Source organism: Hermetia illucens, chromosome 6 (assembly GCF_905115235.1).
Source record: "Hermetia illucens chromosome 6, iHerIll2.2.curated.20191125, whole genome shotgun sequence".
Taxonomy (NCBI): domain Eukaryota; kingdom Metazoa; phylum Arthropoda; class Insecta; order Diptera; family Stratiomyidae; genus Hermetia; species Hermetia illucens.
In genome coordinates, this window is record NC_051854.1 from 96699951 (window position 1) to 96723439 (window position 23489).

Consider the following 23489-nt stretch of genomic DNA (forward strand, 5'->3'; position numbering starts at 1 on the left):
GGGAAACAACCGAGCCAAGTTCAAGGAGGAATTCCATTCTCTGTTTACGATGTTTACTGTTTACTATATTATAGCTGGCGACTTGAATGCTAAGCATACCTCGTGGCTAAACGCCTCAAACAATCCCAGAGGGGTATTCCTCAAATCTTGGATAGAGCAATACCAGATAGAGTATAAATGCGAATTATATGGGTCAGAGAGTCAAACCTGGCCCAGGGAAATTCCTATCTGGATTTGTGCATTGCTGACGCGCGCTTGAACTTTAGTTTTAGGAATCCTCAACGGAAACAAGACACTGTTCCTTACGATAGCGACCATAACGCTATTCTTATTGAAGTTTTGTTTGATGGACGAAGAGTTCGCCTTCTGCCGATGGACAGTGGCGTCCACAGGCTGAACTTTAAACAAACAAATTGGAAGAAATTCCAAGAGAGGTTTATTCGGGGATATCGAGAGGAATGCCCACCTCTTGATGCGGAAAACGATAGTACAATTGCACCAGGTGACAGGAACTTGAGCAACGAGGAAATACTTAAGTATCTTCTCAAGCTGGAGAACTTGACGCTGGAAACAATTGAACAAGTCGTCCCTAAGATTAAATCTCGCAATAATATGGAAGGATATGAAACTGCACTGCAACTGTAAAACGGTTGAAAAAAGTGAAAAGCCTTCTGCTCACTCGCGTCAACAAAATCTATCGGAGATATGGGGACTATCATCATCCCATATTGGTTGAGTTCAAATCACTTCTAAAGATCGCGCGGGATCTTATCCGTCAACATTACGTAAATGAAGTGAACTTCCAGTGGCGGGAGAAGTTAAAGGGTATTTCACCAAGCGATCCAGATTCCATGTTTACTAAGATAAATACGTTATTCCGGAAGAAGTCACGAATAACTGTGCCGAGAATTAAAGTCGGTGGTAGCGAGATACAACACCTTATTGACTCAGGTATAGACACGAATAGTGTAACTGCTGATGCGCAAGGCAATTACATCGTGATGGATGATGCTCTGAAACTCGAACTTATAGGGGAGCACTTTGAATCGGTGCATCGGCCCAGAACGGACTTAAAGCCAACACGACTTTCGGAAATTGTAGAACGAGATGTCTACAATTTCAAATATAGCCTGAACGGCACCACAGTTCTCCAATTTAGCTCTGCGTTGCAGGCTGATCTCATACCGAGTGATAATCTGCTTGATTACTTTGTCTCATGTGTTGAGTTAACTTCCATATTCAGAAGAGTAAACAATAAGAGATCATCCGGTATGGACGGCATTCCCAACGTGGTCCTCAGGCATTTACCAGACATTGCCATTCGTAATTATTGCATTTTGTTCAATAATTTATTGAACAATTCCTTCTTTCCAGGACAATGGAAGAAAGCCCGAGTATTCCCGATTTTAAAGAGAGGGAAGGATTCATCCAGCCCTCAAAGCTACCGCCCAATCAGTTTGCTGCCTAACATCAGCAAGGTATTTGAGGTTTTGGTATTGAAAGCCTTGAACGGGCATATCAAGAAGAAGGAATTATTGCCGAACGCGCAATTCGGATTTCGATCTGGACATTCAACAATACATGCAATAACGAAGGTAACGTCTGATATTTGCTGGCGGATTAACAATGGTGAGTGCGTAGGCGCTTGCCTTATAGACATGGAGAAAGCCTTTGATACCGTCTGGTTGGATAGACTGATTTTCAGGCTCCTGAAGAATGAGTTTCCCAGTCACCTCGTAGCGATGATGTGTAGTATGCTGTATGGCAAGTGCTTTGTCATTACGGACGAAAATCTCACTACTAGCAGAGAATTTCATGTTCTGAATGGATTACAGCAAGGGACGGTGACCGCGCCTACACTTTTTACGGTATTTGCCGGCGAATTGCTGAATTCTTTCGATTTTAATAAATCTCCTAAAAGGTCGTTGGTTGCCTTTGCTGACGATCTGATAGCCTACACGGCGCACAAGAAGGTAACTGAGGTGCAAGTTGAACTTCAGAAGATGTTCAATGATATTAAGTTCTTGACGAACAGTTGGCGGATGAAAATCAATGCGCAAAAGTGTGAAACGATTCTGTTTCGGAATTCCTTGGCGTATGCCAGTAGGAACTTGAAAAGGAATTGGAGAGATTTCCACATTGTCGCGAACGAGGATAGTTCTGAGCGCATTCCTCATAAGAAGTGCGTTAGATACCTGGGTGTGCGTCTTGACGAGCGTCTCCAATTTAACGAGCACGTTAAAGTCGCGCTAGAAAGCGCTCGCAAGGCATTCATGTCTCTTCGAAGACTCTTTTATGCTCCACATCTCAGCCGGAAGGTTAAGATTATTTGCAATCTTACTTTGGTTGGACCGGTGCTCACCTACGGGTGTGCTATCTGGTTTAATTTGAGTGCTAGCCAAATGGAGAAAATAAGGATCTTTGAAAGGAAATGTCTGCGTGCTTGCACGGGGCTTAATAGGACTGCTTCGTCAAACTATGAGCACTATATAACTAATGAAGTGATGTATGCAGCTGCTGCTGTGCCAAGAATCGACACAGTTATCGTCAGATTGATTCGGAATCATATAGTACGATCTGCTTCGCATGGTGAGAACCCTTGGGTTTCGCAGCCGTTCTACCCAAATGATGGGTATTTCGAGAAAACTCTCACGACAGGCTTCATTCCTCCCGAAGCGTTCGTGCATCTTGACAGGAATGGTCTAATTCTTGATTCTGCCGGTGATCCGGTTATGTATCATATACATAGACAGGCCACGGACAAAAGGATAGAATACCCCCCGAATTTGACAGTGGGGGCTCCGGGATTCGACTGGAGATACTCCAGAGCGAGAGCAATTGATATTAATAATAATCGTTGGCGCAACAATCCATGTTGGATCAGGGCCTTGAAGTGTGTTAGAGCACTTCATTCAAGACCGTAACGGTACACTAGGAGGCAATGTGGTCAGCATTGCGCTGATGATATATGATTGATATTAAGCGGGATGAAAAAGAGAAATCTTGGTACTGGTGGCTGCGGGATGCCGGTTAGCGGTGGCCGTGCTCAGTTCTGCCATTTGTTTCTTGGTGGGGCTTTGTAAATATGTACATATTGAACGGGTGCTGATTTTGTCTCCAGTTGTAACTTATAAATACATACGTTACTATTCTTTGTTTTTTTTGTATAGATGTTATTGTAAAAAAAAAAGAAAAAATGTATAATATAAAATTATGATAGTTTTAAGAACAATAATTTAAGTTAAAAGTATCTTTTGAAGCGATCAAATATTTATTATTACTTTTATATTTCTTTATTTGCCACTAAGGCCAAGTGAATTCTGTCGGGTTTTTGACCATTTCCCGACAACTTATTGTAAAATTAGATTTTCATTTCTTACTGTTTCTCTTCTCTGTCTGTAAATCGTTATTCAAAAATTTTGAGCCCACAGTGGCCATTAGATTTAAGTTATTTTTGTTATTTTAAAAGATTGTTTTTTATTGTTCATTTTTCCAATCTATATACTATTGTTACCTATTTCTTAAAAATAAAAATGATTTTAAAAACAAAAACAAAAACTATCTGTCTTGAAACGATGAGCGTTGGATTATTCGATTTTCATATCTTTATCCAGAAAAAACTTCAATAGGAAGAGAATTTGAGATATCCTTATATTCTTCAAAGTAGGTAACCCTACAATAAGCTTGCATTTAATACAATAAGCCAAGGGAACCATGTCTACTACATGTGTATGTTGAGTTTAGGTCCGGCGACGAGTTTGTTGTACACATTGGAGTATCTGAATGATTATCTAAATGCACACGTATCTAACGTACAATTTACTTGGGCACATTTCATACAATGTCGAAATGAAACCAATGGAAACGCCGAAATTCCGTGGCATGATATCAGTCAGCTTCCGTGTGTAATTTACTGGGCTATAATTTAATGAAAATGGGAATTAAACGACGTAATTGCGAATAATTTATTGCAGCCATAAAAAGACGTTGATTGCCAGCGCACCGTGTGTTCGGCTACGAACCTTCCTTCCACGCTGGATATTAGATACATAGTACGTCTACGTACTAACATTCATGTTGTTCGTTCCATACAAATTGTGTCCGCGCTGCGTTTAGATTATGAGTTCGCTGCTGGAAAGAATGACTTTCCTATCTGAGGAAAATATCGGTTACATGAAGAGGGTTTTTATTATTACGGCTCACGTAAGAAAAAGTGACGAATTTCCTTTGAGAATGGAGGGCAGCAATTGAATGGGAATGACGAAGCCATATGTGCCTCGAAAAAGTTCCCAGAATTTTCTACGTGACTGAACATGGGGAAAACATCATTCAAACATTAAAGGAACATCTTTGGAAACTGCGTACTATGTAGCGTGCAGGTATTTGTTTCTGACAATTAAATCAATTCTAGGCTGTTTTGATTAGACTTGGAATATCAGAACTCCTGCTAGTAGTTAGGGGGAAGAAAACCCATTACGCACGTAGATTGCTGATTGCTTCCGAAGATACTCACGATAGTTCCCTTATTGTTTCTTAGCAACTATGACGAGAAACTCTTGGGTAGTAACGCATTTATATGTATGTACAGGAGTTCTGCAACTGCAATGCTGATAGAATCGCACCGCGGTGCCACAAAAAATTAGCACTTTTGAAACGTTGGAACGTTAGCAGTATATTTTAGCAGCACCGCCATAAACTGCCCGTAAAACATTAGCCTATTGTCTTCAGGAAGCCACCGACTGTAAAGCGAAGGCATTTCACAGCAACACTAAGTTGTAGGCTTGTTTTATTGTGTCGTTGCCGAACAGGATTATGGCCTAATCTCGAAGTGAGGCCGCTGCCATTGTTGTGAGGCAGTTTTTTCTCCAACCTTTATCTGCATTTTATATGGCTTACCTGACAGTCTATATAGCTATGCCGCCCGGGCGTTTTGGCCTTTAACTTTCCTCATAATTTCCTTTGTTTATACAAGAAAACACGTTGAGATTTTATTTTTATAGCTGCCATTGCTTTATGACACGTCTTAAAGTCAACTCGAACACAACCTATTGTAATCACTTCGACCATATATGATAACAATGACTTCAAATATTCTAGACTTTCATGTAGCTGAACTATTTGTGTATTTCTCGTGTACCATGATTATCAGAGAAGTACGTTTGCATAGAGAAAATTAGAATGTGGGCCTGGAAAATCTGTTATGGAAATGGAGGCCAAATATATGTACATATTGTAGATAGCAACGTATTGCCTGCTTCGTATAGTATTGTTAAACAGAAGATCAAACGCTTAATACTTGAAAGCAAAATGCTAATCAAAAAAGGATTGCTTTGGCGTCTTTCTGAAATCAAATCTGGGAACAGACATAATCACTCACGTACCCTCCATATGCTCCATTTACGTATTTTAGAAAGCCTCCCAGAGAAATTACGTATGAATGATTAGAAACCCAAACCACTTAGTTGAGTCTAGATAGTCACAACTATTATAATTTTGAAATTTCATTCCATTCATTAAGCCTGGCTGAAATAATATTGATTACGCTTATCGAATTCCCGAAATACGCACGTAATTTGAATATAAATTGACACAAGCCTCAAGTTTCCGGAAAAGTTAAACAAGTTCAGATCCAGTTATTGTTGACCTTCTCAATTCAAATTTCAAATGATTGTGATAATGGGGCTTAAAATGCATGACGCGTTAGAGACAAGTGCTTGAGAAAATTTACTAGGTTTATTGCGAAAACACAGGTCTCGTTTGAGATATTCTCAAAACTACGCCAACACCACTTAAAATGACTGCAATTTCTGGTACATACGTATAAGGTTCGGAATTGAGCAAGCTTTTTAATGAATATGAAGTCATAAGTCAATTTGAGTCCCTGAGTAATAAGTCAAATGGCAGCTTAGGGGCATAATTATATCTGAGCAGATAGAATCGACTGGTTTTATTGACCGGCATTAATTAACTTGAGATCACGATCGTTTGAACGGGGAGTCTTCCAATTGAACGAGTGCTGCTGCCTTCATTTATTCGAGTAATTGGTAATCATTCAGTCGCAACATGATTTATTATCATCCCTTTTGGAACTAAAATTTGTTATGAGTTATTCACATACAAAAAGATTGCAAAGAACTACCAGGTATTTAGTTACTTATTTATTTATTTAATGAAGACAATACACAAACAAGTCGGGAAACCGGAAGCTTGACGCTTCAGGTATAAAAGGTTTTGTGTTTCCCTATGTGAGGAGTATAACGTAGTTCTCCATTGGCTTATAGCATTGACCCGAGGTATTGAAATCGCTCAGTTCTGGGCAGGTTACTGCCACTGCCAGAACTGAGCGATTTAAATATATCGAAAGGTAGGTTACTGCCATTGCCAGAACTCAGCGATGTAAATATGTCGAGTCAATGCTATCTGCCAATGGAGAACTGCATAATGAAACTGCTTCACGGTCCGGTCCAGCATTAAGTTGATGCGGACTTAGGACCCCATCATTCTCAAAACGAATGTTTCACGCATTAATGCAACCTGGATGAAGGGGCATTCCCCAACTGGTGTTCTTTGTGATCGACGTTTCAGCGCACGTCCCAAATCTAAAATTTACTGCAATGTCGTCCGTCTGCCGCTCTCTATAGTTCTGAGTGTTGGCCGACTATAAAGGACAATGAACGGCGTCTTGCGGTAATGGGGACGAAGATGTTGTATTGCACTGGTGGCATGACACGTTTTGATTTCGTCTGAAATGAGAATATCCGCGATCGATATGGGTTTGCATCGATCGTGGAATAACTGCAAGAGAGGCGTTTTCAATGGTGTGGTCACGTAATTCACGCGAACGAGAATTCAACAACCGGTATTGATCAGAACATCGAAGTCAATGGTAAGCAACCAAAAAGCCGGCCAAAACAATGGTGGCTTGATACGCTGGATGGGGATTTAAAGGTCTCGCGATTACATCCTGATGAGGCATTTGATAAAATAAAATGACGAAACCGATCATCACGAGCCGACCCCGCTTGTGAACTGAAGGCTGAAGAAAAAGAAAAGGATGTGAGGAGCGACGAGTGCACGACAGCTCCGTGTAATATAGTTAAAAATTCCCTTGCCCTCTATTTGCTAAAAAGCAATTTAAATAAATTATTTGATGAAAAGCCCTGTGTTGATAATGGTCAACCTTATATGCTTCACGCTCTCAGTTTAATATTATTAGCGAATGAAAACAATTGGTTAACATCAAATATAAAAAAGGGCTAGGGAGAATTAGATTCTTCTTGAATGGAATTTTAATATTTCACTCGAATTTCAATTATTCTCGTTAATGATGACGTCAGCATCTTATTTGTATGGCTTAGAATGCTGTTAATTAGCACGAAATTGATAAGTTTGAACTGGTATAACTTTCCCACTAATAGTTGGATTTTCATGAAACCTGGCATGTGTATGCACGAGGCTGTCTATGTCTATGCTCTATGTCGGTGCAAAATTTAGTACACCTAGGATAAACTTAAGGGGAGTTTTTAGTCTATTTCTAAAAGTTGGTAATATATTATTAGTAAATTTTTTGAGCAGATACCGGAATGGGATGTCTCTCGAAGATTAGATTTCACATAAGTGTTTTACACAAAACCTTAAAAAGGGCTGCAGATAAATAGATTCTTCATAAATGTGACTTTAATATTCCACGCGAATGTCAATTATTCCGGGTAATTACGACGTCAGCATCTGATTTGCATGGCTTTGGAAGCAGTAAACTCGTGCGAAATTGCTAAGTTTGAACTGCTATAACTTTGGCGTTAATTGCCTGATTTGAAATGAAATTTAGCACATATATAGGAAATATTGTCCCCTATGCTGGTACAAAATTCGGAAGTCCTAGGATGGATTTAAGGGGGGTTTTTCAGTAAATTTATAAAAAGTAGTAATATACTATTAGTAAGCTTATTTGAGCAGATATCGGAATCAGACATATTTTGGGGCCTAGATTTCATCTAGGCGCACCACCTTGATTTTTTTCGGATTTTTAGGTTTGGTAGTTTCCGAAAATGAGTCCTGTCTCACTTCAAGTGCGTGCATTTTGACTCCTTGCTCACGCACTATGCAATTTATGCCAAAACTAATGTCAGTTTCGGAAAGTAAAAATTGAGACCTTTCATTTGATACCCTACACAACTATATCCGGTGAAAAGAATTTTTGAATCCCCCCTTTGCATGTATGGGGAGCCCTCCTTTAAACTCCACCTAAATTTATGTCACTCACTGTATGCGTGGGATTTCATAGTTCCCATCTGTCCACCAAATTTCGTTCGGATCGGTTTAGCCGTTTTGGAGAAAAATGCGTGTGACAGACAGACAGACAGACATTGAATCGATTTTAATAAGGTTTCGTTTTACACAATTCGTTATTACATATTGTCCTCAGAGGGAAAGGGAAGTAAATGGCTTACCTTACGTTTAAAACTGGAGAAGGAGACAGAGGCAAAGGACCCCAGCAGTAGGGCGTTGTAAGACCGGCATAGGCTCGGGATCGGGGAGTGTTATGAGAGGCGATGGTGGAAGTAATATTTGAGTTGGCAGAGTAATCCAGCAAGCAATTGCAGAGCAGAGCAGAGTACCAGGAAAATACGGCGCAGCCGCAGAGAGGGGAGATTGAAGGTGCGGAGTTACGACGGATAGTCAATCCGTGGAAGGTTCCTTTTGTCAAAGAAGGTCCCGGGTTATTTCGAAAGCGCGATAGTGACGGATGTGTCATGAACCTAGGGGAAATAGAATGATTAAACGGTCATCCTGAGTGATCGAAGACAGCCTAGAGGAAACAGTTACCCCAAAAACCTAAAAACAAGTCGGGAACCCGGAAGCTGGACGCTTCATGTATGAAAGGTTTTGTATATTTCTTTTATAAAGACCATAAGTGTGCATTTGTTCCATTAGAACGTTGAGCGTAATATAATATATGCAGATGCTTTGTGAGAATATCCACATTCAGGCACATATAAAGTCTTGAATTTGCAAAGAAGCGACAACTTTGACCTACTATAACTTTGTTAGTAATCGTGCGATCGCCACAAAACTAAGATCATGCTCTGTATTATACCCTACATTGTTGCAAAATTTTGTGATGCTAGGAGGAAGTTAAGAGGGTTTTGCAGGCAATTACTAAAAATTATAGTAATTTACTATTATTAACTTTATTTGAACAGATGTCGGTATGGAGGGTATTTCGGAACCTAGATACCTTATAGTGGCAGCCTCCCGATTTTTTTCAGATTTTTCGGTTGGGTAGTTTCTGAGAATGCGTCCGTTGAAAAAATTATCACTATCGACCCCCCGCACTCCCCACCTTTCCAACAAATGTCAAAATTAATACCGGCTTCGGAAAGTACTAACCAAGACCTTTCATTTGATACCACGCATGACTATATCTGGTAAGGCTCGGAATTGTGGGGGGGGGGGGATTGGATCTTTTGAAAGTTTTGATCTCTCACGTGTCATTAGTACAAAATTCACGTGTCTATAGCGTTGCGTGGGGCCGCCCCGGATCTAAAAATAGACAACAAACGAAAAAAAACTAGAACGCGAGCTAAACCTGAGAAATGAAAACAAGTCGGGAAACCGGAAGCTCGACGCTTCAGGTATAAAAGGTTTTGTGTTTCCCTATGTGAGGAGCATAAAGCAGTTCTCCATTGGCTGATAGCATTGACTCGAGATATTTAAATCGGTCAGTTCTGTAAATGGCAGTGACCTACCCAGAACTGAGTGATTTAAATAACTGGGGTCAATGCACACAGCCAAGGGAGAACTGCGTAATGAAATTGCTTCATGCATTAACGCAACCTGGATGAAGTGACATTCCAAAACTGGTGTTCTTTGTGATCGACGTATCAACGAACGAGTGAACGACCGGCACGTTGCAGGTGGTGGCAGGTGCCCGGCATATAAGAGGGAGCTGGATTGTAGAGCTAAATGACATTGATACAAATCAAACTTAGCCATTGCGAAGCAGCTCAAGACTTACTCTTGCAAACCATTCGAGTGTCGAATGCGGGCGTGACGGTAATCTGTGTCTTACAATCTCTTACATCAGTGCTATGGGAGTGAAAAATTCATCTGAAAACGCGGCGATATAGGCATGTGGTCGGCATGCTATTCAAGAAGCAATGGCATTTCCGAGAGTCAGCTTTGTAAGGGCAAAAGTCAACGGTATCCATATCTACAGCTGTTGCGCTCCTTCTAGTGTAACATTAGTGTAATATGAAGAGATGCTAGACGGCTTGATGTTAGCCGCTATAGACGACAGTCCCAACATCATCACCAGCAATTTCAACACGTGGGCCTGAGCAAGTCGAATGATGAACACCAGGGTCCAGTACACCTACAGTGACCACCAGGCCATATTTTCCGACTTCAGAGATGGGGAAGGCGACAGTGGAGTGAGCACCTGAAGTGGAAAAACCAGGATAGCTGGGTCATCCACTGAAGCTTTAGAGGAAGAGACACACCTAGCGGCTTTAAATGGAGGTCACGACCGGAAGAGAAAGGCGTTGGCAAAATGAGCCAGTTATGTGAACACACATCACAGTAGTAAATCAAACTACTGGTGGAACTAAGACATCTCGCTGTTGAGTGCATCGTGTCTTCAAGCAAGGAGGCTTTGCCAAAAGACAAGAAAGAAGCCAGAATGTCGGCAGTCGGAGAAAGAATACCGCGATCTTCGAAATAGCCTTTAAAAGGCTATACGGTAAAGTAAGCGTAATTGCTACAAGCAGTTTTACCTTGAGGCACATACGTACCCGTGGGGCGCTACTTGCAAAGTTGTAATGAACGATATTCGTCAACAAAAATCACCCCAAGTGGCGTGCCCACGACTCTTGTTCTAAATGATCGCAATCCTTTTCCTACAACACGGTGAAAGTGGACCTTAGCCAATGGTGCAACAGTACGTCATCTTAATCCCCGGGGGTGACTGAGGGGAACTACAAGAAATCTGTGGACGAATTAGGGACAATCCGGCTCCGGGAGTGAACGGGATTTCGAACAAAGCTCTGAATTTGGCTGCTAAATCAGGCCCGCATGGTTCATTAGTACATTTGAATCATACATGGTTGAAGGAGTGTTTCTCGCCCAGTGAAAAGGGCAGAGGTTGCTTCTGCTACTGAGGCCCCAAAAACCATATCGCATTATCCATCTTTTTAAAACTATTTTGGAGAGGGTGATATACAACAGGCTGCTTCCGTTCGTCGAGCTAGCGGGTGGTCTATCGGAGCGACAGTATGAGCGCAGAGCGTGGTCCACGGTCGATGAAATAGCAACGGTCGTTCATCTGGTGGACCTGGCCCGGCATGCATCGACCACTGATAAATACTGAGCGATGGTAACGTTGGATATTAAGAACAACTTTAACTCGGTCATTGGGGTTGGATTAAATTGAGTGTCCCTGGTTACTTAGCTTCGATAATCAACAGTAAGCTCTCGGAGAGATTTCTTTGGTACGAGACAGACGACGGACAGTATTTCTCGGCCTTCGCGTGCCAAAGGAGGCAACGTTGATTAGTTTTGTGGACGACCTTGCAGTGGTAGCAGTTGCAAAACACCTCCAGGCCGTGAGACAATTTGCAAGTGAAACCTTTCATACCATTAAAGCGTGGCTCCAAATGGTGAAACGGGACCTGCCGGCGGACTATAACTCCGCCTTATATTCTGATCCTAATTACCAATCGCTAGAAAAAATCGATTTGAAATACATGGGGGTAATTATCAATACCAAATTGAGTTTCAAGGGGCGAAACGGCAGCAAAGACGCCGGCTGCTTATCGTAGGAGTGTTGAAATTCATCCTGCTTCTGTCTGGGCATGCGCACTGGATAGCACAGTGATCCAGCGAAAGGTATGTTCGCCACATCGGCCAATCGCGTCAAGGATGTATAGTGCAGACTGGACGTTATTTAAAGAGGCAGTATGTGTCATTGCGGGGATGATTCCCCTGCATCTTCCAGTGACTTCGGACTTCCAAAAATCCTGGCTGTACAGGAGATGGTAACAACGGTGGGATAATTCCGAAAAAGGTCCCTGGAGCCATATATTGATCCCATATATTGAAAGGTGGATCGAGCGAAAACACAGAGAATTGAATTACTACCTAACGCAGTTTCTTATGGGAAACGTGCAGTACTTCATTAGATGAGTATCCAGACTGCCCCGAATGCGGACCCGGAACATGTTATGTTTCATTGTCCGCGATTCGCGATTTAAAGGCGAAGGTTAAACGATGCCCTGGACACAGTTATCGGACCCCACAATCTCATGGAGGAGATGCTGAGGTCCGAGGCAAATTGGAGTGCGATAAACTCAACAGTAATATTTCACCGTGGTTCCGCGGGGATATGGTCGAAGTAGTGAGGGCAGTTTTAGTAGATGAGGATCAGCTGGGCCAGGTTGCAGTAGCGCCTTTTTAAAGTTTCCACTTCCGCCCATTAGGGTCAGTTGACTTACAAAGAACATCTAATGAGAGCCACCGTATTGTGATTGACAGTAGATCTCGAAATAGTTCCTGGATGTGCCAACAAGAGAGGCGCAGACATTTGCTCGAACAAGGTTGTTACTTGATGATCGCTTGTTTTCGTTTGAGCATTGGGTATGCATCTTCTCGCAAGGTACAGAGTCTTAACCCCCTAAGTACAACAAGACCCTTTCAGGACCCGACTGTCGTTCGACACCGGGAGTACAATGTTTCTGGCCGTATCATCTCAAACAGCATTGGCCCGCTATCAAAAGCCCCCCCCCCCCCCTCTCGAAGTTAGTTAACCTGCCGACCATGTCCCGAAAGGGCGAATTGACGAGCGGAGGGAGCTGAAGGTATTTATTACTGCTTGGTCAATTCAACTAACCTGGCGAAGTTGCTGGGTTTGACGGTCTCCCCGGGAACTACTCCTTGCAGTCCTTGTAGTTTCGGGTAATCTGGGATGTTTTCGAAGGAGTAGAAGAAGGGCATACCTCTTCGGTGTGAAAATCGAAGGGGTATTTACGTGCTCCTAGTTGTCACGTAGATAATGACTATTATCCTGGCATTAAATGTTGAATTTCCTTGCAAATAACCATTAGCTGATTGCGGTGAATCAAGCAAAGACGATTAAAAAATAAATCTTTCACACTTCTACATAAATTCGAAGCAGCCTCTGCTATTCAGGTTGAAATACATAAACAGTAAACTAATAAAACTAGAAATACGAAAATTTCGTGCAACATTCAAGCACGTTCATTTGCATTCGCTACATTTGCTGCCGCAGTGGGCCATACCTCATTAATTATGTAAATCAACCAAAGCACTTTGTTCTACGTATATACGTTGCACGAGTTCTCTTTATCACTGTAAAGTAATGGGAATTTGAAACGCTGACTTACTTTTTTCGCAAACTTCTTGTAGATTTACGTCGGTTCCCTTCCTGTTAATTCACAGAACACGCTGAAATATCTCCGAAATTTACGCTAATTGTTGGGAAACGTACCGAAACAAACTACATAGAAAACTGGATAAAAATGTGAAAAATAGAGAAAAATTCAGTTTCTGCCCATTTTGGGTATACGTACTATGCGGAAAATGGATGCGATGTTTCCACGACGGCCAAATGAAAAAGCACTGAACTAGTTTTAAGTAACGTCAATGCCAATGCAAAAGTTCTTGATCGTCTAGCGAGAATGCACCTTGGCCGGGTTCCAAATGTACAATTTTTAATCTGCTTCCTTGGCCAATTGGTCTGGCTGGTTACGATATGGGTATGACGCTCTTAGTGACATAAATATGGTTATAATTAGATTCCTTGCAAGTGACAAAGTGCGCTGGTTTCACCAGGTTGTCTACCAGTGTCTAATTTCTTACCGGAAGAGGTGCTGAGAGGGAGGGACTGGTGGTAGTGAAAATCATTCGCTTGTAATATTATTACACGTTTTCTTGCTGCAAGGACACAGTACGATCCGTAGATTCTTGAGAATTTTAGAGAGTGAATGTTTCTCTTAATGTCCGCGCACGTGTAATTTTTCAGATATTTATTTGAGTGCATCTTTTCGGTGTTAGTAAGAAACTAAAGCCCCAAGCGGTCCTGATTACTTTCGGTAATAAAAGTTTCGGGAACCCATTGAAGCCTTTATACCTGCCCAATTTCTCCAAAGCACAATCGTTGGAATATAACCGAATATTATGCTGTTATGAATCGTAATTTCGGTTCAAATTGAAATGGAAAGTAGTATAGGGGAGCAAATAGCATTAGCAGAATATCTGGGACAAAATTAACGACGAAACCAAAACAGCAAACTCTGCCAGAAAATCGGTCTTCCAGGCATGACAAGGCAACTTAAAAGGATACAATTATGCATGCTGTAGTGTCCGCGTCAGATGCAGTCCTTTCTTCGCCGTTTGTAGAAGAAAATCTGAAAAGAAGATGCATCTTATAATACTTTTATTCCATTTTCAACACCCCTTACCTTTCTCAATATACTTCTCCTAATTTCCTTTTTCCCTTCTTCTACATTCATTTACACCAACCATTTAAAATTTAAAAAAATCAATAATTTCATTTTTTTTTTATCAAAACCTACCCCCTGATACCTTTCCATAAAATTCTAAAACAAACTTATACCTATATTTATATACAAATGGTCAATTTGTATGTTCACAGATGATGACCGGTGAAAAGGCTTGACCTGCATTTAAACTTAACCAGTTCATTTATTTCGAAATGCAAACCTAACGATTGGTCTGGTTGAGGCGAGTGGAATTGCATTTTTGCATAGATATTAGCGCTGAGTTAAACAATAGTCAACCTCACGTCTTGGCCTCTTGCGCGCTGAAGAATCCGCCGCAGTCTGATGCTATTCCTTTGTAGGCTTGCAATTTCAGCTGTCCATCAATACATGAGCAATTTTCCCGGGACGTAGTTTCCTTTTGGAGACCGACGCATTATAAACTGCGGTAATAAGGCTCATTGTTGAATGAATAAGCGATTTAGTTGCAGTTCTTCTGTCTGCGCCTGGGTCTTGTCGCGGATTTACTCCTCTTGAAAGATACGATTTTCCCAATGTTCTACCAGGTAAGTGTTTTCCAGACGACATAAAATTTGGAAGAACCATTTGTCACTTCGAAGGAAATGTACTGCTGATCACTGGTCGTGAAATCTTCCAGTGCCTTCTATCGTTGGACCCCGTTGCAAAAGTTACGTGAGGGATAGTGCCCTCTCAACAAGGGCGCTGAAATGTCGGAGTGCTGCCGGTGTTTAGGACAATGAGTCCTGTCTTGGCGGCCATCTCCAAAATCTATGTGCCTCGAGAAACTGGTTAAAGCATCCCTAATTCGAGGGCTCTGGCGTTAAAGTCTCCTCGGACTTGAATTCTGCATTCTGTGTTTCCCATCTCGTCCTCCAATGCGGCGAGCCTATTCTGAAAAGCTTCCATAGATTCGTTCAGTGTGAGATAAACGTTGGATAACGTCACTTCCACATAACAAACCCAAACGAAGCCGTCCCCTCTACCATGAGCCCGCATTCGCAAGTTAACCGTGTCTCTCGCCCAGATGGCAGCAGTACCAGATATATCGGTATACGGCAATGGTGAGCTCCTATCTCGGTACTGTTCGCTGGGAAACAACAAGTCGATTCTTTCTTGCACCATCTGCTTCATATGGTAGTGATCAGTTGCACTCCTATGCATGTTTCCTTGCAGGATGTGAACCATAGAGCTTGGCTTTTCGCTTTCTAGAACTCTTTCTTGAACACCTGGCAACGCCCAGGACCGGGAACATGAGCCACATCTTTTGGAGACCGCGGTCCTTGCAAAGGACACAGCACATTGCCAACTCACAAGTCTTCGCTGTGCCCGGGTTCGCCACACTTGCAACACAAAGTGCTTCTACCCTGCCCCTTGCAAGCCCCTGCTGTATGTCCTTATTCCCCGCACTTAAATCAACTGGTTGAAACTGCCCTTCACTTTATTCTGCAAATAAGCCATCCGATCTTTATTTTCTCAGAATTCTGTCTTCACAGAAACAGTGACAATGATCAATCTTTGTCCTCTACAGTTGACAAACGTGACTCCCACCTTAATATTGCCCACATCTGAGCAATCCATTTTTATCGCCTCCTCCACCTCTTTCGTATTAGTGAGACAATCCAGATCCCTTAGTTCAAAGGTGCGCATAGGTTCTAGGCTGTAAATCACTCCCTTCATGCCTAGAATACTCTGGACTGTGTTGCAAAACCTACTCACCTTTTTGGTCTTCTGCTCAACCTCCACAAGTATATCGCCAGTTCGCCGGATAGATTTACCATCTACCCCAGCGTCTTCCGGTTTCGCGTTGTCGCGAACTTCTCGAAGAAGTTTCGCAGAAGACTTTGTTCGGCTTAATGAGAATGGGCTCTGACGATGGTCTGCTCTTTCTCTTTTTCTTTCGACTTGTTTCGGAAATAACAAGGGTCGTTACCATCCAGCAACAGTGCCTTCTCTGTCCAACCCCCCACCCCCTCCCCATCTATCGTTTAATACTCTCTATACTTTTAGGCAGTTAGCGTGGCTTCCAAGCCATATTTTTTTAAAAAATGTCATGTTATATTTTTATTTTATTTTACTACGTTAAATTAGCAAATTTCGAATACTAGTACTAACGAAACACTTTTAGGAATCCTTCAGAAACATCTAAAAATTATTTTTAAGTTAACAAGATTCATTGCCAAGAGGTATTCTCGGAAGAGCTATCCCAAAAATCTAAAAAGTTGTCCAAATTGACCGTGAAGATTCGCCCGCAAATACTGAAACTCCATAGGAGCGCTCGGTCCGCACGTGCTTGGACGTCTCTCTGCTAGGTAGGCTCCGGAATGTGGGGGGTCCGTTGAGCGCCACGATCCCTCACTAGCCATTATTCAAAATTTACGTGTCTGTACCAGTGCGTGGGTCCACACCGGATCTTGAAAATAACTACACAACCATGGGGATTGGACGGTTTGACAACGCGCGTGGACCCGAGTGCCTCGATCGAGGAGAGGAGATTCACCACGGATCACAGTCTCGATCCCTGTTCCTTCTGCCTCAGATGGTCATTGAGGCCCGGCCTCAGAGGTTCCTTCCTTTCTTAACACCCTTCGGCCATGATTCTAGTGGATGTCCTTGATGTGTTAGAGTTTTGCGGGGTTAAGGAAAAGGAGAAAAGAAGGAACTTCTCAAATTGTCAAATATCGCATAACAAGCCTGACATACGGTCGTGCTAGTATTAAGTAAATTTCTGCATCTGCCGAGATTGGGACAACTTTTTTTTTAAAACAAAGTGCACTTGAGCCACAGATTGCGTTAGATTGACTGAATAGAATCCAAATTGGGCTCTCACTTGGAATTAGACTTTCCTCACCGAGTCGCAGCCTCTTCCAGGCCGCCTGAGCGAAACACTGAACAATCACGGTAGAACTCAATTCGACTACCTCTATAATGCTGATATTGACGTTCTTCAAATATTCCTGCTCTTTTCCCGTGTATATCCTCGCAACTCCTTGTTGCACGGAACACCAAACACCTTGGCACCGGGCTGGCGTAAGGCCTCAATTCCCCCGACAAATGAACTCTCTGGTGAACACCGACGAACTTTCCTTTTCCGCAGTCCCAACAATTGATCGGATAGCAAATACCCTTTTTTCTCGGTCACAACTCCTTGTCTAACAAAACATTTTCAAGCGGCACTGACGCAGGAAAGAATTCAACACCGTAAGTCGCCTTTTTGCGATTCCTTCCAGACAAAATTTTGAACTTTCATTACGCTCGGTGGCTAGCTTTGCAAGTTTTTCGGCTATCACATTCCACACAATTCAGAGAAAAATGCACGAAACATCGGACTACGGAAAATCCGGCGAGATACAGTGTCTTTCGATAAATTCTCCTTCCGTTCAATGTGGCACCGTTGTCAAAAAACTCCACTCTCCGTGTTCCTTTGTTTTCCCCTGCTCATCAGTTGCCTCTCGATCACCTGGCTTTCTCGAGTTCATGTTGCCAATAACTTGATACACTGACGGATCCCTCACAGTAGAGGGAGTGGGTGCCGGAGTCATTGGTCCAAGGAAAATGTACCTGGCGCCAATGAGTAAGCGCGCACTAGCATATTCCAGGTGAAAATATATGCCATAGACCGATGTGCCTCCTTTAATCGCCAAAGGAACTGCAGGGGGAAAAAAATTGATATTCTAACTGACAAGCAAGCGGCGATCAAGGCATTTAGGTCCAACCAGGTGCACACTAAACTGATATAAGAATGCTTTGAGAGACCTAATACGCTCGGCTTGCTCAATACGGTCTGGATACTCTGGGTTCCAGACCATGTTGGGTTGGAAGGCAATGAAGCAGCGGACAAACTAGCACAGAAGGGATTAGGGACACTTCTGCACGGGCCAGAACCCATCAGTGAAATTGGAAACGGGTTTATGGCTATGACATTAAAAAATGAAAAGGAACAACTGAGGGAACTATACTGGACGGGTCTACCAGGAATGAAGTAGTCCAGGGTGCTCATTGGAGGATAAGAACCCAATTACACAAAGGACGGTCTAAACCTCACCAAGAAAAACCTTCCAGTCATAGTGGGAATTTTCACTGCGGCTAGACCATCACCTACGGAAGTTAGAGATATCTACGGACACTGCCTGCAGGTTCTATGGGAAATGTGATGAAACCTTTATACACGTTCTGGAACAGCGTCCGGAACTTCTAAGATAATAAGTGTGACAGACAGACAGACAGACAGATAGACAACAGACAGACAGTAAACCGATTTAAGTTAGGTTTTGTTTTCCGCAAAAGTTTAAAAATGAATAATCTGGTGCGAAGAAAGATATGAATCCTCTCATTGGATTATTACATTTATTTATTACATTGGCATATAGTGATTGAAAAATGAGTTAAATATAGCAAGCAATCAAAACAGATTATCAATTTCGTATCCGGGCAGATATGTGTTCTACATAAAAGGAAAAAAATTTAAGATATCACAATTGATGTAAAATGTTACTCATCAGTAACAATAAGTTGAATTGTAGATAAGTTTGCTACTAAACCTCTAAGCAGACCCCCCGATATCAATAAACAAACAGAAATAAAACATCAAAAACGCCGTGCAGGCGCCTGTATATAATCTATTCAGAAGGTCTGTAATCAAAAGATACGTACATATATTTGTACACCTAAATATAATTCTTATCAAAAGTATTTCACTGTTATACTTAGTAAAACAAAACTAAAAGGACCCATGGAGTATTTCTTATCTCTGCAGTCTTCTTTCAACGCAGAATGGTAGTAATAAAATGCTCTCTCAATCGTAATCGTTAGATACTAAACGTAGCAGATTAGCTTCAGAATAAATCGTTCATTGGTCTGATATTTCCTTCTAATTTATCGTGATATCTGCGTGTAATAAAGTAAACAAGTAATTATACATAAAAGAAATCTAGGTGAGGTATCAATGCAATTAGCGAGCTGGGTATTAGCGCCTTTTCCAAGACTCTTTTCACGAATTGGGACAACTACTAACCTTTGTTTCTGCCATGTGTGCACTGACTGGCATACATATATTAGGTATAAGTAGCATTTCATTTGGATACCTCTATCACGTTAGAGTGAGCTCATAAACGCTTTTAGACTGTGAATAAATGCAAATATCATTTATTGCAAATTTCTCGCCCGGAATTACATATACAGCACAATGCACATGACTTTACATTTATACGACTGAATTGTGGGAAATTGCTAATTTCAGATTCCACGTTGATTAATTGGATTTGTATTTGGAAATAAAACAATTTTCGTGGTAGATATTCCATAACACAAATGACGAATTCCCGAACTTTGTAATCTTTTGAAATACTATATATCTATCCAATCATAAAATTATTTAAGCTCTAAAAAGGCAAATAATAGTACAAAATTTATGATTATTGATTTATTATTGTTTTTGGCAAACCATGAAAATTTGTTTCTTTTTTTTGGGAGTTCTTTGTACGGAAACAACATTTGAATGAAAAATGGTTTTTTTTATGAAATCAGCGTCTAAAGTTTTATACTAAATACGCATTCAAACTTACACCACAGTTTCCTGTAAATGGATAATAACAAGTCGTTTCGGTCTTTCGAACTAGACATGATACACGCTAGAGTCATAAAAATAAATTAGAGATGAGTAAGCTGCGGTTGCTCATTGGTGATGAATAAGGTCTTTTCCGGAGTTGAAATGCAATAATATGGCTGGCTTAGTTTGTACTTTTTTTTTTAATACATGTAGAAAATGATTGCAGAATCAAGTGATTGAGAATAATAGAACGTCATCCAACTGGCAACACAGAATCGTTTCCATGTGAAATAAGTTGAAACACGGGCAGGGTCGCAACCCTCTATGCATATTTCTCCATTTGTGAATAGCTAAGAATGCAAAAAATAAAAAAAAATCATATCAAGAAGACTATACACAAGGAATTCAACTCCCAGCACTTTTTAGAAATTTTTTGCAGACGGAAAAGGCTTGCTTACGTTCGATCGCGGCCGGAGTTGCGCGACCCAATTCCGCGCACAAGGGCTAGCGATAGTGTTGTGTCTGTGATGCAGTGCATTGTTGCACCCCCATATGATTGCGAGTTCGCTTCGAGATCTCGTAGTGAACTGACGTGTTGCGGAGCAATCCAAGTGTTCTAGGAACGGAAAATTAAAAAGTGACAAAAGTGACGGAAGTGTTAAGCGGAGTGCTCTGTAGAGCAATTAAACAAAGGAAGTATCGTTCTGTTAACAATATACAGTGGATCTCAATATTATTGAGACACCGTATATTAAAGTATAATTTACATGCGATTGTTTTTTTCTGTTTTCTTTTAGTGAACCGAATTCCTGACATCCACGCAGGACGGGCTTGGGGACAAAATGTCCACCAAGAGGGCGAAGACAGGGGGCCCCTCTGACGAGGAGGGGGCCCGAGCCCCGGAGACGAGAATCGAGCAAATCTGCTCGAGATAATAAAAATGCTGAAGTCGGAGATCGCGGAGCTCCGGGCAGAGCTCAGAGCAGAACGTGAAAAACGGCAGGAGAAGGAAAACCTGCAAGCCGGACAGCCCATTGAAGTGGACGACATCGTGGGATGTGCGTCTGCTTTCGCCGGAGATGTCTCGGGAGAGCCGACCAACTTAGAAGCCAGCAACATCGTAGCCGGCAACATTGAAGCCAACAACGTTGGAGCCAACAAAACCATAACGAGCAACATCACCGCTGCAACATCGGAGGACGAAGACCCATTCAACTTCGTCACAAGACGTAAGTAAAAAAGGAGTAAGGTTAGTGCCAAAAGTGTTAAGATTAGTGAAAGCACTCCCCAGGCAAATATTATCCCAACCCCCGCTCAGAAACCAAAGAAGCAAAAGATACCGGTGATTACCGGATATTCATTAAATGTTCCTGTTCTGCTAAAGTCCTTTAAGGCAAAAGGGATAAAGGCAACGTTCAAGAACACGAGGGCGGATAAGACCGTCATTTTCGCCGAACCCATCGAGGATCACGGCAAAATCTTCGCTCTCATCAAAGAGCAAGGCTTAAACGCCACAACTAGCACCCCTCAATCCCTGAGGACGCAGTCCCTCATTATTCGAGGATTACATCGGGAAACCGATGCTGTAAAAATTCTGGCGGAGCTCAAAGCCGAGCATCCGCAGCTTAAAATCCGGTCTGTAGCCAACTTCCTGACAAATCAGGACAAAGCTCTACATAAGGAGAATCCTTCTCTCCCAATGAAGTCTCAATCGGGACTTTTTATAGTGACCTTCGAGCCCTCTCAAGAACTCAACGACGCCTTCAAGGTGAAATACATTCTACACCAGAAGGTTACCTTAGAAAAAATAAGACCGTTGGGACAGATTCAATGTTCCAATTGTCAAAATTTTGAGCACGTTGCTCAAAATTGTACAATTGTACATCGGTGCGTTAAATGCACCACAAAACATCCGCGTGGCGACTGCCCACGCCCCTCAACGGAGGTGCCGCAATGCTGCAACTGCGGCAAAGTCGGACATCCCGCCAGCTTCCGCGGTTGCCCAGCATATAAGGATATGTTGGCCCGAAAAGAAGCTGCCAAAGTCCGCAAATCTAAAGAAGCACAGCAGACTAAACAGGCAGTAGCACAACTGTCGCAAAGTTTGGCCAAACCAGGCATATTTTACGCCGAAGCCATGAAACAATCACTGCCCCGCGTTGCCCCTGCACCTCCACCTCCAACAAAGTCTTTCCCAAACCAGCCGGCTGCATTCCGTGAATTGGTTCAGCCACCTCAGCCAGCACGAATGAACAACGGCAATTCGCTGCCATTAAACTTATTCTTAATTTATGGAGTTAAGTATCGTTACTTTTAACTCCGCGTCCCTTGTATCTCATGCCAAACGTACCACTGCCCAGGTGTTGATCGACTCTCTGAAAGCAGACATTTATTGCGTTTCGGAGACCCATCTTAAAAGCAGGCATAACGTGAACTTCACCGGATATAATACCATCCGGGACGATAACAACACTGGCTCTGCCCTATTAATCAAAAAAGATTATGAATTCGAGGAAGTCGCCATAGACAACCTGCTAACCTGTTCCGCCGCGGCGGCTTTCATTAAAACGGCTGGCAATAAACGGATTCTCATTGTCTCCGTTTATATTAGGTGCCAATCTAGAAATGAGGAACTGGGCCATGACTTAAAAGTCTTGAGCGATCTCCAGTTGAAATCTAATTACCTTGTCTTTGGAGGCGACTTCAACTCCAGGCACACTCACTGGGGCGACACGGCCATTAACTGTAATGGGAAAACCCTGCTCAAATGGATCCACGACCCTTTCTCGCCTAACAATCTCGTGATGATTTTGCCGAATTCTCCGTCAAGGCCCAGTAGTCAATCTATATTAGACTGCTTCCTTCTGTCTATGGAAATGAAGCAAAGCTTTCAGGTAATATCATGTGATACCTTACCAGGCATGTCCGACCATTTCGCGGTCAATCTCAAACTGTCCTCACCTTTTTCTCTGAAAAAGAGAGTAATGACCACAATTAGGTCTTTCGCCCACACTGACTGGGATAAATTCAGGGCTGAGATAGCACCAAAACTCAACTTGAAAAAGCTCTCAAATAATCGCAATCTGTCGGACAAAGAAATCGATGAGGCTATTAACTTGGCATCTGACGCTATTGACACTGCTACACGCAGAAACTCTAAGCTGATAAAGGTCGATGAGTTTGAATTCAATTCTCTTCCACATGAGATAATGCTCCACTTGAAAGTTAGGCAGATTTGGAGGCGTAATCTTAAGCGCAAATTTCACGAGTACGGGAATAAAATAAATGCGGAATATAAAGCATTACTCTCCCGGATTAACTGTCTCAGTACGCTAATCCGTGGTATGGTGGCGACCTTCCGTAGCAAGGAATTGACCGGCAAACTTGCAGACATTAAGCCTGGAGCT

The 23489-nt window shown here is 42.2% G+C and overlaps 1 protein-coding gene across 2 annotated transcripts in view; it reads right to left on the reverse strand.

Annotated features, from left to right (window-relative positions):
- Positions 1-13687, reverse strand: part of LOC119660350 (protein sym1) — a 221567-nt gene extending 207880 nt beyond the window's left edge. Inside the window, exons 1-2 of one of the 2 annotated variants that reach the window (XM_038068846.1) lie at positions 13587-13687; positions 13402-13525 (exon numbers count right to left, since the gene is read on the reverse strand). The gene's annotated coding sequence lies outside the window, so the exon portion shown is untranslated. Of the gene's footprint in view, positions 1-13400; positions 13526-13586 lie in introns of both variants that reach the window. The other variant, XM_038068847.1, reaches the window with a different exon arrangement.
- Positions 13688-23489: the final 9802 nt, after the last annotated feature.